Here is a 16,440-nt window from a genome sequence, read left to right as displayed (position 1 = left end):
AGGATCTTCTGCAGTATGTGTTGGTGGAAGGGGTCTCCTATGTGGGAATCTTTGCATCATGAGGAAAAATCTCTCTCGTGTCACACTTTTAATCTTTCAAAGTGAGAGAAGATAGAGGAGAAGTGATGTAAATGCATAAAACACAAGAGAGAACTGTCTGGTCTACACTAAAGACATTTATCGGTTAACTATATTACTCCGATGTGTGAAAAATCCACACCACTGAGCAATGTAGTTACACAGCCCTAACCCCCTGTGTAGATAGCGATACATCAGCAGCAGAACTTCTCCTGCCAAAAGAGCCACTGCCGCTTGCGAGGGTTGGACTAATCAAGTCCGATGGGAGAAATCTCTCCCATAGGCTGAAAGCGTCTGTAATAGCAGCGCTACAGCAGCGCAGCTACATTGGTGCAGCTGCACCATCAGCTTTATTGTGTAGCCAGAGCATCAGACACAAAACCATAGAATCAGAACTCAACATGCAAGTATCCAGAAGTCTGAAATTGGAGCCTGATACATTCATTGCCTCATTGGTTACCATCATTTCTACAGCCTTGAAGTCCTTGTTACCCAATCAGGCAGCCAGTTTGGGATCCACGGGAAAGGAATGTCCTTTGAAGCACTCTCTCTTTGGATCCAAATGGTGAAGGATGATTGTTCTCAATGTAACCTGGCATCCTCTGGAACTGTAATCAGTGACACTGAACTAGGAAATGGAGTGGTACAAACAATTTTCCTTGGGTCATTGGTCACCATAGCTTCCTTTACTGGGGTGGAAACCAAGAACTGGGTGTGGACTCTTTCAGCCTCAGCTCTTTCCAAATCCTTGGCCTTGGTTAAAAGTAGAATCCTTTACAAAACCACTCCAAATCTCAGCAGTGTTAGTGAGGCTTACCAAAACATGCCCAGCTTTTCTTTAATGTGGTGGCACAGTTCCAGGCAAGGGACTGGATACAGGGCTGGATCACAATCTTCATTAGTAACCAGAGCTGGAGTTTCTATTCAAAAATAGCTATTTTTCTGCAGCTATTAGATTTCCAAAACTGATTTGATTCGATATACATTTTTAGCACCTACAAAGGATAAATTCAACAAAACTCCGCTTCTATTTCCTCAACATCTGCATCATGAAGGGCAGCATCACCGATACAATAAGATTAGCTAGGAAAGATCTTCTGTAGGGCCTGGGTTACAAAGGCTTTGGAACCAAATACATGGGCATTGTGCCTACAAGTGTGGTAATCACTTACCATGGAATTTTCTCCCCAGATCATCTGGGACAATATTGACTTAAACAATTGAACTACACTGTGATCATATGCACTTCCTTCAGTTAGTTGGGGTTTCGCTGATGTTCACCATTTCTGAGTAGAGATTTCAAATCACTGCTGTTTCTTTGTTAGCCTGTCCAGTAAATTGGAGAGTTCTCTAATGCTGACAGAACTGCACTCCAACCTTCTCCATGACATCATGCAGGGATGGGGAAAAAGCAAAGCTGAAGTGAGAAATGATGACTTTAGCAAATAGTCATTTGTCTTAAATTCTCCAATAAATCTGAGCTACATCCTATCAAACTAAACTAATATCCAACTGAGTGACCAAACAGCCTTCAGGAAAGATAGAAACCCACATCACAGAAAGATAGAATACACGGCAATGGAAGTGTGAAGTGAAATTCCAGAGCAGGTTACATCTGATTATTCAGAATCAGGACAAGAGGTTCTCCCATCACATTCTCCTCTGATCCATTCAAACATACTTCACTCAGCACTGTCTCAATAGCCAGTTATGTTATTTACAAAATTTTTAGTATCCGAGCATTGCCATAATGGGGGACAAAACCACTCACCTTGCCAGAAGTGGCTTTACCAATAGATGGAACCTGGGATTTAAACTCCCAATGATCACACTGTGTTTGGGATCCATTTGAATTCCCCTTCCAGGTCTTTGACACTTTCATCTCCAGTCAGAGCGACTCTGAGATAAGATTAAAGAAGTCAAAGCATCATCTCCAAGCACAGACAGCTGAGAACTGTTCCTCACAGGACACTTTGAGAAGTGGATGGATAGAATGTGATGATGATAACCTCTGCATGGCTCAGACAAAAGGTAACAGTTCTGCAGTGATGGGGAAGGAGGGAATCTCTGTGTCTCCCCATCTCCTTCCAGTGTCACAGAGGCTGAAATTACACTTTTTTTCCTGCCCCTGCTCCTCTTCATTTAACTATAATTTGAAAAATTCCCATTGTACCTGCTCTTCAGCACAACCCAGAGCAACGTGAGAACAAGTGGCAATGATACAATCTGTATCAATGGTGACTAACAATAACTTTGAAATAGGAAGAATAGTATAAATGTGATGCTCCCTGGTTCCTGATAGGAAGGGCACACTAGAATTACTCATGGGATAATGGAGTTGATAGAAAGGACAAATGGGTCCACCTCAAAACAGGGCAAACTGCAAAAGGCAAAAATGGGCCCCTCATCTGGTCAAACTGAGGGATAACCATGCTGCAAACAGTTCAAACAGCTTTAAACGTTACTATGTGGGAATCAGGAAAATTATTAGAGAAAAAAACGTATTGATAGCCCTAGAGGTGTTTATGTTGTTGATCTCCCTTGCAGATTCTCTGATGACTAACATGGGCTAAGTGCCCACAGAAGGTTTTCCCGCACTCACTGCATTCATAGGGCCTCTTCCCTGTGTGGATTCTCTGATGCCTAATAAGGTGTGAGCTGGTAATAAAGCTTTTCCCACACTCACTGCATTCATAGGGCCTCTCCCCTGTGTGGATTCTCTGATGTTGAGAAAGGGCTGAGCTGTTAGTGAAGCATTTTCCACACTCACTGCATTCATAGGGCCTCTCCCCTGTGTGGATTCTCTGATGTGTAATAAGGTCTGAGCTGTGACTGAATTTTCCCACATTCACTGCATTCATAGGGCCTCTCCCCTGTGTGGATTCTCTGATGTTGAGAAAGGGCTGAGCTGTCAGTGAAGCATTTTCCACACTCACTGCATTCATAGGGCCTCTACCCTGTGTGGATTCTCTGATGCCTAATAAGGTATGAACTGAGAGTGAAGCAATTACCACACTCACTGCATTCATAGGGCCTCTCCTGTGTGGATTCTCTGATGCCTAATAAGGTATGATCTGTGAGTGAAGCATTTTCCACACTCACTGCAGTCATAGGGCGACTCCCCTGTGTGGCTTCTCTGATGGGGTAGCAGGTCTGAGCTGCGATTGAAGCATTTCCCACACTCACTGCATTCATAGGGCCTCTTCCCTGTGTGGATTCTCTGATGCCTAATAAGGTGTGAACAGCGACTGAAGGTTTTCCGCACTCACTGCGTTCATAGGGCCTCTTCCCTGTGTGGATTCTCTGATGCCTAATAAGGTGTGAGCTGGTAATAAAGGTTTTCCCACACTCACTGCATTCATAGGGCCTCTCCCCTGTGTGGATTCTCTGATGTTGAGAAAGGGCTGAGCTGTTAGTGAAGCATTTTCCACACTCACTGCATTCATAGGGCCTCTCCCCTGTGTGGATTCTCTGATGTTGATAAAGGCCTGAGCTGCTAGTGAAGCATTTACCACACTCACTGCATTCATAAGGCCTCTCCCCTGTGTGGATTCTCTGATGTTGAGAAAGGGATGAGCTGTCAATGAAGGATTTTCCACACTCACTGCATTCATAGGGCCTCTCCCCTGTGTGGATTCTCTGATGGGCAAGAAGGGTTGAGCTTCTACTGAAGTTTTTCCCACACTCACTGCATTCATAAGGCCTCTCCCCTATGTGGATTCTCTGATGTTGAGAAAGGGCTGAGCTGTCAGTGAAGCATTTTCCACACTCACTGCATGCATAGGGCCTCTCCCCTGTGTGGATTCTCTGATGTTGATAAAGGCCTGAGCTGCTAGTGAAGCATTTACCACACTCACTGCATTCATAGGGCCTCTGCCCTGTGTGGATTCTCTGATGCGTAATAAGGTGTGAACTGCGACTGAAGGTTTTCCCACACTCACTGCAATCATAGGGCCTCTCCCCTGTGTGGATTCTCTGATGTCGAGAAAGGGATGAGCTGTCAGTGAAGCATTTTCCACACTCACTGCATTCATAGGGCCTCTCCCCTGTGTGGATTCTCTGATGTTGAGAAAGGGCTGAGCTGCTAGGGAAGCATTTTCCACACTCACTGCATTCATAGGGCCTCTTCCCTGTGTGGATTCTGTGATGCTTTATAAGGATGGAGTAATCACATACATTTTCCCCAAACTCACTGCATGTATTTTTTCTCTTTCTGCTGAGGATTTCCTGTTGTGTTGTGGTTTCCTTGAGGTCCTTTTGAGTTTCCTGACAGGAAATACATTTACCCACTTTCTCCCCTGGCTGGTTTCCCTGCTCTCCTTCTGGTCTGTGCTGAATGTCATGGGATTTTTCCTGCTTATGACTCCAGGACACATTCCTTTTCAATCTTTGCGATAATTCTCTGTGTTTATCCACTTGCTCAACATTTTCCTGCTGAGAATTCTCCTCCTCTTTCTCACATACCATTGCGTCACCTGCTGTGATAGAGACAGAAACCTCAAACAGGGATGGAAAGGGGAAGGCCAAATCAATACAAGTACTGGAGAGAAGTCAAATAAAAATCAGGAACTGAACTCCCCCAAGTTCTTCCCCAAACAGGAGAGAGGAGGGGATCAATTCAGGCTTCACATCCCATCCAAATTCACAGGGGGAAGGGAGGAAGCTACTGCCTGGTGTCTGCTAGTGTCTACAGGAAGCCATGAGCTATATTTACCCTAAGGATACGACCCCTGCTAGGGACAATATTGAACTGAGAGACCTTCCAAGGGCATTGTAGGGCATCCCAGATGTTTCCTTCAGGCATTTACAGATTCTCAGTTGGTTTAATATTTCCTCACCTGTGCAGGGAGCTCTCAGGATCTCTCTTTCCTCTGAACCTTGGAGGTCTGGGACCCATGGCTCTTCCCCTTGTTCCAGCTGGGAGATCACATCAGGTTGGGAAATTGGAAACCCTGCTCAGATGAAAGAAAACAAAGGAGGTCACTTGATTTCATAACTTTGTCATAAAAAACATTCTATTAATTTAACTTCAGTGCTTAGTGTGACGGGTGTGCCTGGGGCAGTCCACACTGAAAATGCCAGGGTCAGGGCAGGCTGAAAAAGGGAGAGCAGATGCTCCCAAAACTGGTGGTTAACACTGAAGTTAAACTCAACGACTAGTCACAAACTATGCTTCTGATCCCACACACGGGTTATCGAGAAGCTGAAAAAAGAAATCACACGGCCCCCTTTATTGCATTCCAGTTCTCCGACTCCCAATCAGCACCTAGGTCCAGTACAGTGAGAGGTTATTTAAAAACTCTGCTCACATACAAAATGTTTTTCTGACCCCAAAAGGTCAGCCACATTACAAGATCACTATAGGTTTGGATCTTACCCAAAAGACCACACTGCCAGCCAATCCTTTAGCATGGAAAGACAAGACAGGACACGACACAAAAAAAGTTGTTAAATGGGAAAGCAGTGAGATGCATTCCAAAATCTATATATCAGGTTATTAGCAGTATTGTTGAGCTGCTGGCTTGAAAGTCCGTCTGGAACACATCCACAAGTTCAATGGGTCTTTCAGTCCTTTGTTCCAGGCTTCAATTTGTAGAGAAGTTGCTCCAGAGGTAGGAAGAGGGATTGAAGACAAAATGGAGATGATGCAGCTGCCCTTTATATTCCTTTTGCCATGTGGCTTGTACTACCTGTGTCCCAAACACAAGCTTCACAGCACAGGGCATGGAAAAGCCTCGGAAGTCTCAGCACACAGACATACCCCTGCATGTCTTGCTGACTCAATAGGTTTATGCCCTTGATCAGGGATGGGCAAATTACGGCCCACGGGCCACATCCAGCAGACAGGACCGTCCTGCCCAGTGCCTGAGCTCCCGGCTGGGGAGGCTAGCCCCTCCCCCGCAGCCACACCACCGTGCGGGCAGCGCTCCTGCGGGGCGGGGCTGTGCGCTCCTGCAGGGCAGTGTGTCTGGCTCTGCGTGGTCTACGTGGCTGCCAGACACGCTGCTCTGAGCAGCATGGTAAGGAGGTGGGGGCGTTGGATAAGGGGCAGGGAGTCCCAGGGGGCAGTCAGGGGACAGTTGGATGGGGCGGAGGTTCTGGGGGGACGGGGGCTGGATAGGTGTGGGAGTCCCAAGGGTCTGTCAGTGGGCAGGGGGGTGGATAGAGGTCAGGGCAGTCAAGGGACAGGTAGCAGCGGGGTTGGGTAGGGGGTGGGGTCCTGGATATGAACCCATATCCACACCCCCACCCCCGACAGACCCCGGGACTCCTACGCCTATCCAACCCCCCAGTTCTCCATCCCCTGACTGCCCGCCCAACTGTCCCCTGCTCCCTGTCCCCTGACTGCCCCCCAGGGCTCTCTGCCCCTTATCCAACCCCCTGGCCCTGGCCCCCTTACCACAGCCACGCAGCCTGCTGCAGCTAGACACGGGGTCCCTCAGGAACGCGCAGACCAGCCCCCTTACCATGCCACTCAGAGCAGTAGGAGCTCGCAGCCCCACCGCTGCAGCACTGCCCAGGAGCGGTGGGCCAGAGCGCTGGTGGCGCGGCATGTTGAGGCTGCAGGGGGACAGCGGGGGCGAGGGGACAGCAGGGGAGAGGAGGGGACGGGGGAGCCTCCCCGGCCGGGAGCTCAGGGGCCGGATGTGGCCTGCGGGCCGTAGTTTACCCACCCCTGACTTACACGTTAGTTTGTAAAAAGAACAGGAGTACTTGTGGCACCTTAGAGACTAACAAATTTATTTGTGGTTTATCTTGCATTTCTTTTGTAAACAATTCTGACTTTTATGACTTGTTACCTGTAGTCACTTAAAATCTTTTTTTTTTTGGTAATTAACAATCTTGTTTTATTGTTTTATCCAACTAGCGTGTTTGGATTAAAGTGTGTTGGAAACTGCATTTGGGATGTAGCGGGGTGGACGTCCGCTCCTGCCCTGAAGGGTTAAAAACAGCCCTGGGAGGGAGCTGTGGCTGGAGAAAGCAGCTTTTAGGCTGGGCTGCTTGGGGGAAGTGGCTGCAGCTGGGGCCACACCCCAAACAGACTCAGCTGGCCAGGGGCAGATAAAGGCAGAGAAGCCAGGGGCAGATAGAGTCTCTCTCTGTTTGTAGAGGGAGATGGGCCCGGCTGCAGGGAGCTGGACACAGGGTACCTGAGTGAAGCAGGGCTGGGGAAAGGCAGAGGAGCTGGGGAGCTCCAGCCTGGAAAGACCCAGGCTGTGGCCTAGCAGAAGGCAATAGGTACTGGGGGGTTGCAGAGGGCAGCCCAGCGGTAGGCAAAGGCAGCAGGTCCAAACCCTCCTTGCCAGTGATGAGTGGCTGATCCTGCAGCCTGCCCCAGGGTGTAGGGCCAGACGATGACTGGCCTTATACTGAGCCGAGGCGGGAATAGTGGGTGGGAGTTCCCTGAGGAGGGGAGACCCCAAGACTGAGGGGTTACTGCCAGAGGGCAGCACCCCAGGTAAAAGGGGCACCAGGTCCAGGGAGGGACACGGGGGGCCAGAGGACAGGCGGATCACCGGCCTGCAGAGGGTGCGCTGGAGCTGGAATGAGCTAATTCCCAGAAGTCACCAGAAGGGGGTGCCGCAGGGGTGAGTCCCCTCATCTACATGGGATAACAAGGCTGGTGCATGTCAGTTTCCACTAATGAAATGACAGACGTCATATGAGCTTGCCTTGTTCAGTAGTGTGCTGGACAGGGAAAGATGCACATTTCTGGGGGAAGTCTGGGAACAGAGACTTTTCTGGGGTTTTCCTGTGCTGCACAGTAACTCCTGAGTCGCTGACTAGCAGCACTAAATACTGTGTAGCTGGGAGCGAGTTACATGCTGGAGACTGTGTGTTAACTGCCCAGGAGTGGCTGCTCTCACAGTAAAACAGAGTAAAAGTCACCCCAGCTTGGGAAACTGAGGGGACACAGCTGTTCAACACTCCAGATTGCACTTTAGTTAATGTCACAGACACTCATTTCAAAGAGGCTCCCAAAACACAGAGAAAGTAAATCCATGTCCCAGAAATCCAAGACTCCAGAGAGAGGGCAAGTCTCCCTGCCACTGCTTCTTGCTGACGGAGAGGTCCAGAGACAATGAGAGAGTCCTGGAGAAGCTGGGAACAGGAAGCATGGGCTGGTGGGGTTCAGTGGAGAAAGGGAACAGGAAGGGCAGGGATAGTACTGAATGCAGGATCTCAGCAGTACTAGATGTCAGGATAGCACATAGTGCAGCCCATTGGAAAACATAATCCCAACTAGACATATAAAATGATGAGGTCTACATTAGCTGTTTCCACTCAAGAGAGAGAACTTGGAGTCATGGATAGTTCTCTGAAAACATCCACGCAATGTGCAGCAGCAGTCAAAAAGCGAACGGAATGCTGGGAATCATTAAGCGAGGGATAGAAAAGACAGAAAATATCATATTGCCTGTATACAAATCTATGGTGCGCCCACATCTCGAATACGGCTGTAGGAGCTGGATTTTATAATGTACTGGGAGAATTTAATGTACGATTTGATTTCATCCTGTCAGCCACCCTGTTTGAATAGCAGAAAGGAATGACAGACCAGAACAATCCTTCTGACTCATTATGGTCACCTTTTGTTTTAGCATAAGTTACACTGTCTACTATGGATTCCTCTATGTATTACAAATTAGGCACTCTAGTTAAATCTACATGTCTTTGTTTTAAGGTTTAGTAAGTAAGAGACAGGATTCACTATTGTGTCTATGTTAAGTAGATTAGAGAAACATTGAAGGCAAGGTTTCATTAGCAATGCCTTTTTGCTCGATATAAAACACTACTGTTTGTACCCTCAGTGGGTTTGTGTGAATGAGGATGTATGCATCAGGAAAAGAGAAGGTGTAAAAGCCATTGTTATAGCCAGAGTCAAGGAAGAAGGAGTCAAGAGACTTAAAGGACATAAAAGAATCAACAACACGCATCCATAAGGAAGGGCAGATTGATGACCCTGAGGTCAAGGCTGGCACCCCTGAGGACAATTGATTAAATGAGAACAAAAGGACAGGTTGACCCTCTCGAAGGTGCACTGGAATGTTTACACCAGTTAAGAAGTAACCGATCACAAACTGATACAGCAAAATCCATAGAGTTCAACAAAGGAAAAAACCCTATAAGAACCAGGGTGCTTGGCCATGGGACTTTGGGTTCATCTTGCCACACTCCCGGAGCATTGGATTGCGACCGACAAGAGCCCAGCCCCACACTCGTGCTCAGTGTAATTGGCCATTAGATTGACTTCATCTACAACAGACCAGTAACTATGAAGAGAGAGAGAGAGAGTGTGTGTGTGTGTGTGTGTAAAAAGCATATGCTAACTGTTATATTCTCAATAAATGCTGTGTATTTACCTTCCTCTATAAAGATCCTGTGTGCTTTGTAGGAGCATAACACTGCATGCAGATGTGGTTGCCCCATCTCAAAGAAGTTTACTTATGCAAACAGGAGATATTTGACACTGTGCAATACTGTTCCTGTGTTCTGCAGCAGGGGAGGGTCTGTGGCAGTGTGTGGGTCACTGGCATATTGGGGTGATGCAGAGACAAGACAGTGTAGAGGTGGCATTGTGGGGCTGGCATGAACCGTATCTCTTCATTTCCCCTTGCAAGAACTGAGGGGACAGGAATCCTTACCCAGCGAGGTCACATTCTCATAGTTCTCCTGCATGACGTCTCTGTAGAGGGCTCTCTGAGCAGAGTCCAGCAGAGCCCACTCTTCCCTGGTGAAATACACAGCCACCTCCTCGAAGGTCACTGGCCCCTGAAAGAGCAAGGGTCCAATACTCAGTACCTGATGTCCCACTCCCACTATTCGTGGGGGAGAGGAGCCAATCAAATGCAAGCTCTGGGTGGATCACAGTCAGAGTCCCACCTCCACCCCTCTCAGAGCATCCTGGAAACACCAGGTTAAGGGGATGAAGCAAGAGCCCCTTGTCTCTCCCAGCAGATCCATCACACACCTACTAGCCACAGACCGATACAGGAGATGGAGCCCCTAGCAGGGACCAGGGAGAACTCCCTGGTAGGAAGCCCAACACCCTCCTCATTGTGAGGAGCTGGATATGAAGGGAGGGGAATCTCCCCTAACCCTCACTGATAGGTGCCCCTTTCCTATCTCACAGCAACCGCTGGTCAGTCAGGTCAGGCTCCAGCACTGGGAGTCTGGTCAGTTTTCCTAGCCCCATGTAGGAGGGTTATTTTCTGTTTCACAAATTGGGGTATTTCCACCTCCTAATCTCATGATTCTGTTCCTAGAATCTAGGCCACTTATTAAACTCCCCCCAGCAGGAATGTCACAAGCTGTCCTCCTCCCTTCCCCACCTTGTGCATTTCCTGCCCTGCTCCAAACCAGACTGTGCAAATATTTTTTTCTTTCTTTTTTATAGTTGGAGATGTACCAATCTCCTAGAACTGGAAGGGACCTTAAAAGGGTATTGAGTCCAGCCCGCTGCCTTCACTAGGAGGACCAATTTTTGCCCCAGATCCCTAAGTGGCCCCCCTCAAGGATTGAACTTACAATCTGGGGTTTAGCAGGCCAATGCTCAAACCACTGAGCTATCCCTCCCCCCTCAATCAACTCTTCCCATCTCCAGTGTATTTGCTGTCCCTCTCCCTCCTGCAGGAACCCACCAGCAACCCCCCCATAATCCCTACCTGAACAGCCTCCTCTGCAGCCATTTCTCTCCCCTGTCCCATGGCAGGATGGGATGAGCTGGAGTGAAACATGGATGTCATTCTGGAGCCTGGGAAGGTGAGAAGGGCAGTTGTGGGGGTTACAGAACAGGCTTTAGTTAATTTCACAGGACGATTCCCCCAGGCCCTTTCCCTGCAGACAGACATCCTAGACTCTGCCATCCTGGGAAAATGCTCAATCTCTTTATTACAGTGTGGAGCTGGCCCCTCCTGCCAGGCTAAGCCCACAGAGAGATTTTTAACCTCCCTTCTCCGTCCCTCCATCTCATAACAAAGTATCTGAACACAAGGCTAGAAAAGAGCAGAACCCAAGGAGTCACTGTGGGGGATTCCCTCGGACACTGACCCCCCGGCAGTCACACCCCAGCAGGGGGAATATGGAGTCAAGAACCAGCTTTTCCTCTGTCTGATCCTTTTCTTGATCACTGGAAAGTGGTTCTGCCCAGGGATGCTGCAATACATGTGTCTGGGTGGACTAGAGAGCTGGAAATCTCTCCCCCCCACTCATTTCTCCCACTGCCCCTTTCAGTCTCTCCTTCCCCTGTCCTCTCTCCCTGCCCCTCTGGCTGGGACAGTCCCATTCCTGGGGGCTTTGCTCTCCCATGGCTGGATTTGCTCCTGGCAATTGCTACTGGGAGGAGAGGCTGTTTGTGCAGAGTCACTTTCTTGCTAGTCCCCAGCACTTTCCCAGAGGACTTTCAGTTACCTGGAGTCTGTGGTAGAATTTGTATTAACGGGGCCCAGGGCTGCCCCAAGGGGCTAGTACCAGCTGCAGAAAGTCATCCCCTGGGCCGGGCAGGGAAGAAGCTTTAATTAAGGTCACATCCCAGCACAGAGCCCCTGCTGGGGGAGCAGCAGCTGCTAAGCCTGGTCTCCCAGATCACAATGGAGGCTACAGCGTCTGACCCAGGAAGCTGAACCCCAATATCCTGAGCAGAGAGGGACAGAGCGTTTGAGCAGCTTCCCTCCTTTAGCTCTCTGTGGAGAGCAGCTAATGAGAGCCCCTCCTCACAGGGAGAACTGCTGATCTCATTTGCCCCACTGTCCATCTGGAGTCACTCCCTGTCTTTCCATACAGTGACTCTGGATTAACAATGGTCTCAATGAAACCAGATTTCAGAATGAATGAGTCCAGAATGCTGTGGAAGAGACCACTGTGTGGCATTTCTAGCCCCCTTCCCACCTGCCGCACCCTCAAGATCTAGTATAAGGACTCGGGGGACAAATTTTCCCAATGGAACTGGAAGGTCCTGGAGTTTTCAAGATGTTTGATAAGTGGCTAGAAAGTTATCACGGTGACTGGGCCTGGCTGGGGAATGCTGGGATGTGCTTGGAGTCAGGATTCTGGCACAAGCTGATCAGAGAGAAGGAGCATGGTTAGTAGCAGCCCCCAGAGCCTCCATCCAGGGCCCCCCAGACACCCCCAGTACCCAGAGCCCAGACCCCGCAGCCAGATATTCCCTGGGACCCAACCCCCAAAATCCCTGAACAGGGACTCCAGATACCCCTCAGCACCCCACTGGCCAGAGAACCCACCAGACCATCACTGGCAGGCTGGGAATCCTAAAGGTTCCCCCCACCAAGAGCCCCCAACAGCCAGGGACCAGCCCCCCAGGGGACCCCTCACTGGGAATTCAGTCCCTCACTGCCTGCCCAGGATTCCCCTACTGCCTGCCTAGGACCCCACCTGTCCTCCAGCAGGACCTGCCAGGCCGTTTGCCTGGGACCCCCTGATGCTTTACAACGGGACCCCTCCCTCTGCTTGCCTGGCATCCCGACCTAGCGCCTGGCACTCCCCCACACAGTTCTGTGCATTGGGCACGACTGAGCCCCTGGGACAGCACCAGGCTCCCTGTAACCCCCTGCCCTGCCTCCCCAAGAGACGCCCACCCTCACTGTTCTGCACCAACAAGTCCCCAGCGATACCCACCTCCAGGACCCACAGCCTCAGGGCTGGGCACATCAGAACCCACCCCCCCCAAACCTCCAGAACCCCCTGCCCAGTCACCCAGAGGCCTCCCCCTCCCACAATGCCCCTTCAGCTCCAGCTGCAATCTCCCCACACAGACACCCCATCCCCTACCCCAGCAACAGTTACCTCACTGTGTCTGCTAAGTGGATAGAAAGTTATCACTGCCCCCTGCTGGCCAGTCACACGGGCAGAGGGATCCCTGGGGGGTGCTGCTTTAACAGGAGAATGGAAGGCCTGGCGGGCAAGAAAGGTCCATGCCCTGTCACTAGCTACATCTTCGCACTGCGGGAAGCAACCCCTCCCAGAGACCATTTGTCATGGGCTTTGAGATACTTCTGGACCCACGTTGCACTCAGAGTGACCTCCTCACCCAGTGCCAGCTGGAGAAAAGAAAAGGGTCCAGCCAAATCTCCTGTTACCAGCTGGGAACCACTGATCCCCCAAACAGGGGGAGGCCTCTGGATTTGACGGGTATTAAATCCGTTTAGAGAGGAAAGTGGAAAATCAGAGGGATTTTATATCAGTTGTTGATACGAGGTAAAATCTGAGTGTTTCACATCAATATCTGATAACTGAATAGAGAGAAAATGGGCAACATTTGCCAACATTTTATATCCATGTTCAGGAATCTGAGAAAAGGTGTAAATTTGAGATTTTCTTAGTATTTTATAATTAGAGAGACAGGGAAAAATCTCAGGCCATAGTCAATTAGAAATAGACAATTAGAGAAAAAGTGGGGCTTAGGATAATTTTTAGATTTGCAGAGAATACATATCAGAAACTACGCAATTGATAACATGAGAGAAGGGGGAGGGATAGCTCAGTGGTTTGAGCATTGAGCTGATAAACCTGGAGTTGTGAGCTCAATCCTTGAGGGGGCCATTTAGGGAACTGGGATAAAAATCTGGGGATTGTTCTTGCTTTGAGCAGGGGGTTGGACTAGATACCTCCTGAGGTCCCTTCCAACCCTGATAGTCTATGAACACCGCCGAGATCTGAGGGGATTTTATGTTGCTGTTAAATAACTAGAGGGAAAAGCGGGACTGTTGGACTGGATTTTATATTACTATCCAATACATATACAGAAAGTGATGGTTCCCCCCAGCCCCACGGGCAGCAGGGAGCCCCTTGAGGAGCTGTTTTAAGAGGGCAAAAGGGGGTGGGGGAGCTGGCAGGTCCCTGGATGAGGGAAGGGGGCAGCAGTGGGGGATGGGCAGGTGACTGGGGACAACGGTGTTGGTAGTTGGGGGCAGTAACTGGGAACAGGAAACCCAGGTCTGGGCAGCCCCCATGGGGGACACGTGCCCGTCCCATCCCTCCGGCAGAGAATGAGCATCTCACCCCCCCCCCCACGCCAGGGGCAGCCACGTGCTGGGGACTGACCCAGGGCAACAATTTCCCACCCGGACAAGGGCAAATTGCTGCAGGTAAAATGGGGGGGGGGCCCATCGGAGAGATTTTAAATTAACACTTGAGAAGTATGGAGAGACCAGGGCACTATGGGGGGAGATCAGAGAGCTGATCATTGGGGGAATCTCCTGGATTTTATAGCCACATACGATAACGAGAGAAAGGGGGGCGGGGGCGGCTGTAGGATTTCCCCGCCTGCCGCCCTCCCGCCGGACACCGCCTCACGCGCGTGCTTGGCGCGCTGGGGTCTGGAGCCGGCCCTGAAGGGGGGAGACCTGACAGACTTTGTATGAGGGAGGACGTGGCACAAACACGGGAGGATTCAGTGAACTGACCCCAACCCAGGGGAAGTTCCTGGCTGCACAAAACAGTTCAAATTACCCGCCCCACTGACCCCCGTGAAACCCCGACCCCCTGCCCCACAGCTCAACTCCCAGCCCGGATTGTGCCCTTTAGCCCCCGCCTCCAGCTGCCTGACCCCTGCTCAGCCCCGCCCCTGGAACCAGCGCCCGGCGGAACGTTCCGGCTGATACGGGCAGGGGGAAGGGCAGCGGCTGTTACTGAGCATGCGCAGTGCTACGGGGAGCGATTTCATACCCCGCCGGGCCCCGGCTCCATCCCCCCGTTCCCAGCAGGGCCGAGGCGGCTCCGAGGCTTCTCCCAGGTTCCCCGGGGCAGAGTCACGTGCCCGCCGCCCCCCCGGGGTCTCTCACTCACCGGCTCACACAGAAGCGGCAGCAGCAGCTTTGTTCTCCCGCCCCCAGCGGGGCTCGCACGGAGCATGCGCAGTTCCAGCTGCTGACCCCTCCCTCACCCGGGCTGGAGAGGGCGGGAACGCCCCGGGGCAGGCTGGGAGATGTAGTTCCGCGCTCTCCCTGGAGCGGAAGTGACGTCGTCTGCGGAGGCGGCGCGGACGCGTCTGGGTTGCTGCCGTTCTGCCTGGCTCGTGCGGGGCCGTTGGAGCCTCTCCCGGGCCAGAGAAGGTTTGTGCCGCTGGGGCTCTGGGCATGCGCAGATCGCGGCGGGAGAGACCTTCATTAACCCCCCCGTGCCCGGCCTGGCCCCGCCCCCGCTGCGGAGCTGCAGCCTCCAGGGGTCGGGCGGTGACTCCGCCCCAGTGTCCGGGGGGGGACCCGGCATCTCGCAGCGGGGGTCCCGGGGGGGCTGGGAAAGGGGCGGGGGGGGGAAGTGTCGGTGCAGCCCGGGGAGCGGGGAGAGAACGGGGGGGGGCTGAGATCCCCTCGGACCCCCCCGCCCCGCCCCCTTTCTCCCTAGAGCCACGAGCAGCCCCAGGGTGACCCCCTCCCCACCCCTGAGAAGTTCCCTGCCCCCCCCGATTGTGCCCCATTTTCTCTGCCCTTCGCCAGTGTCCAGCTCCCCCTGGGGCTGGGGGGGCTCTGGGGGTGTCTGGGGCCCCTGGCCAGGGACTCTGGGGACTGGGGACCAGGGAAGATCTGGCAGGACCCTGGCTGGGGCTGTGGGGGTGTCTGGGGCCCCGGCTGTGGGGTCTGGGCACTGGGGGGTGTCTGGGGGCTGCTGCTAACCCTGATCCTGCTCCCGGATCAGTTTGTGCCACATTCCTGGCTCCAAGCGCGGCCAGGCAGCCCCCAGCCAGGCCCACTCACCCTGGTAACTTTCTATCCACTTACCAAACACTGTCAGGTGAAATCACAGATTTCTCTTTTCTCCCCTCTTGAAAACTGCAGGAACTTCTGGTCCCGCAGGGAATATTCATGCCCCCCACCCCCAGTCCTTGTCCTAGATCTGGGGGGAGCGGCAGGTGAGAAGGGGGCTAGAAATGCCACACAATGGTCTCTTCCACAGCGTTCTGGACTCATTCTTCCTGAAATCTGGTTTCATTGAGACCATCATTAATCCAGAGTCACTGCATGGAAAGACAAGGAGTGACTCCGGATGGACAGTGGGGCAACTGAGATCAGCAGAGCTGCTCTCCCCAGAGAGCTAAAGGAGGGAAGCTGCTCAAACGCTTTGTCCCTCTCTGCTCAGGATATTGGGGTTCAGCTTCCTGGGTCAGATGCTGCAGCCTCCATTGTGATCTGGGAGACCAGGCTTAGCAGCTGCTGCTCCCCCAGTGGGGTTCTGTGCTGGGAAGTGACCTTAATTAAAGCTTTTTTTCTGCCCTGCCAAAGTGATGACTTTCTCCGCTGGTTCTAGCCCCCTAGGGCAGCCCTGGGCCCTATTAATACAAATTCTACCACAGACTCCAGGTAACAGTCCTCAGGAAAAGTGCTGGGGACTGGCAAGAAAGTGACT

At 51.7% G+C, this 16,440-nt stretch overlaps 1 pseudogene; it reads right to left on the bottom strand.

Moving 5' to 3' along the window:
* Window positions 1-1,966: 1,966 nt before the first annotated feature.
* Window positions 1,967-14,784, bottom strand: LOC120375401 (annotated as a pseudogene).
* Window positions 14,785-16,440: the final 1,656 nt, after the last annotated feature.

The sequence above is a fragment of the Mauremys reevesii genome, linkage group 12, assembly GCF_016161935.1.
Source record: "Mauremys reevesii isolate NIE-2019 linkage group 12, ASM1616193v1, whole genome shotgun sequence".
Taxonomy (NCBI): domain Eukaryota; kingdom Metazoa; phylum Chordata; order Testudines; family Geoemydidae; genus Mauremys; species Mauremys reevesii.
Note: the sequence above shows the minus strand (reverse complement) of the source record. Positions and strands in the feature narration are given on the sequence as shown.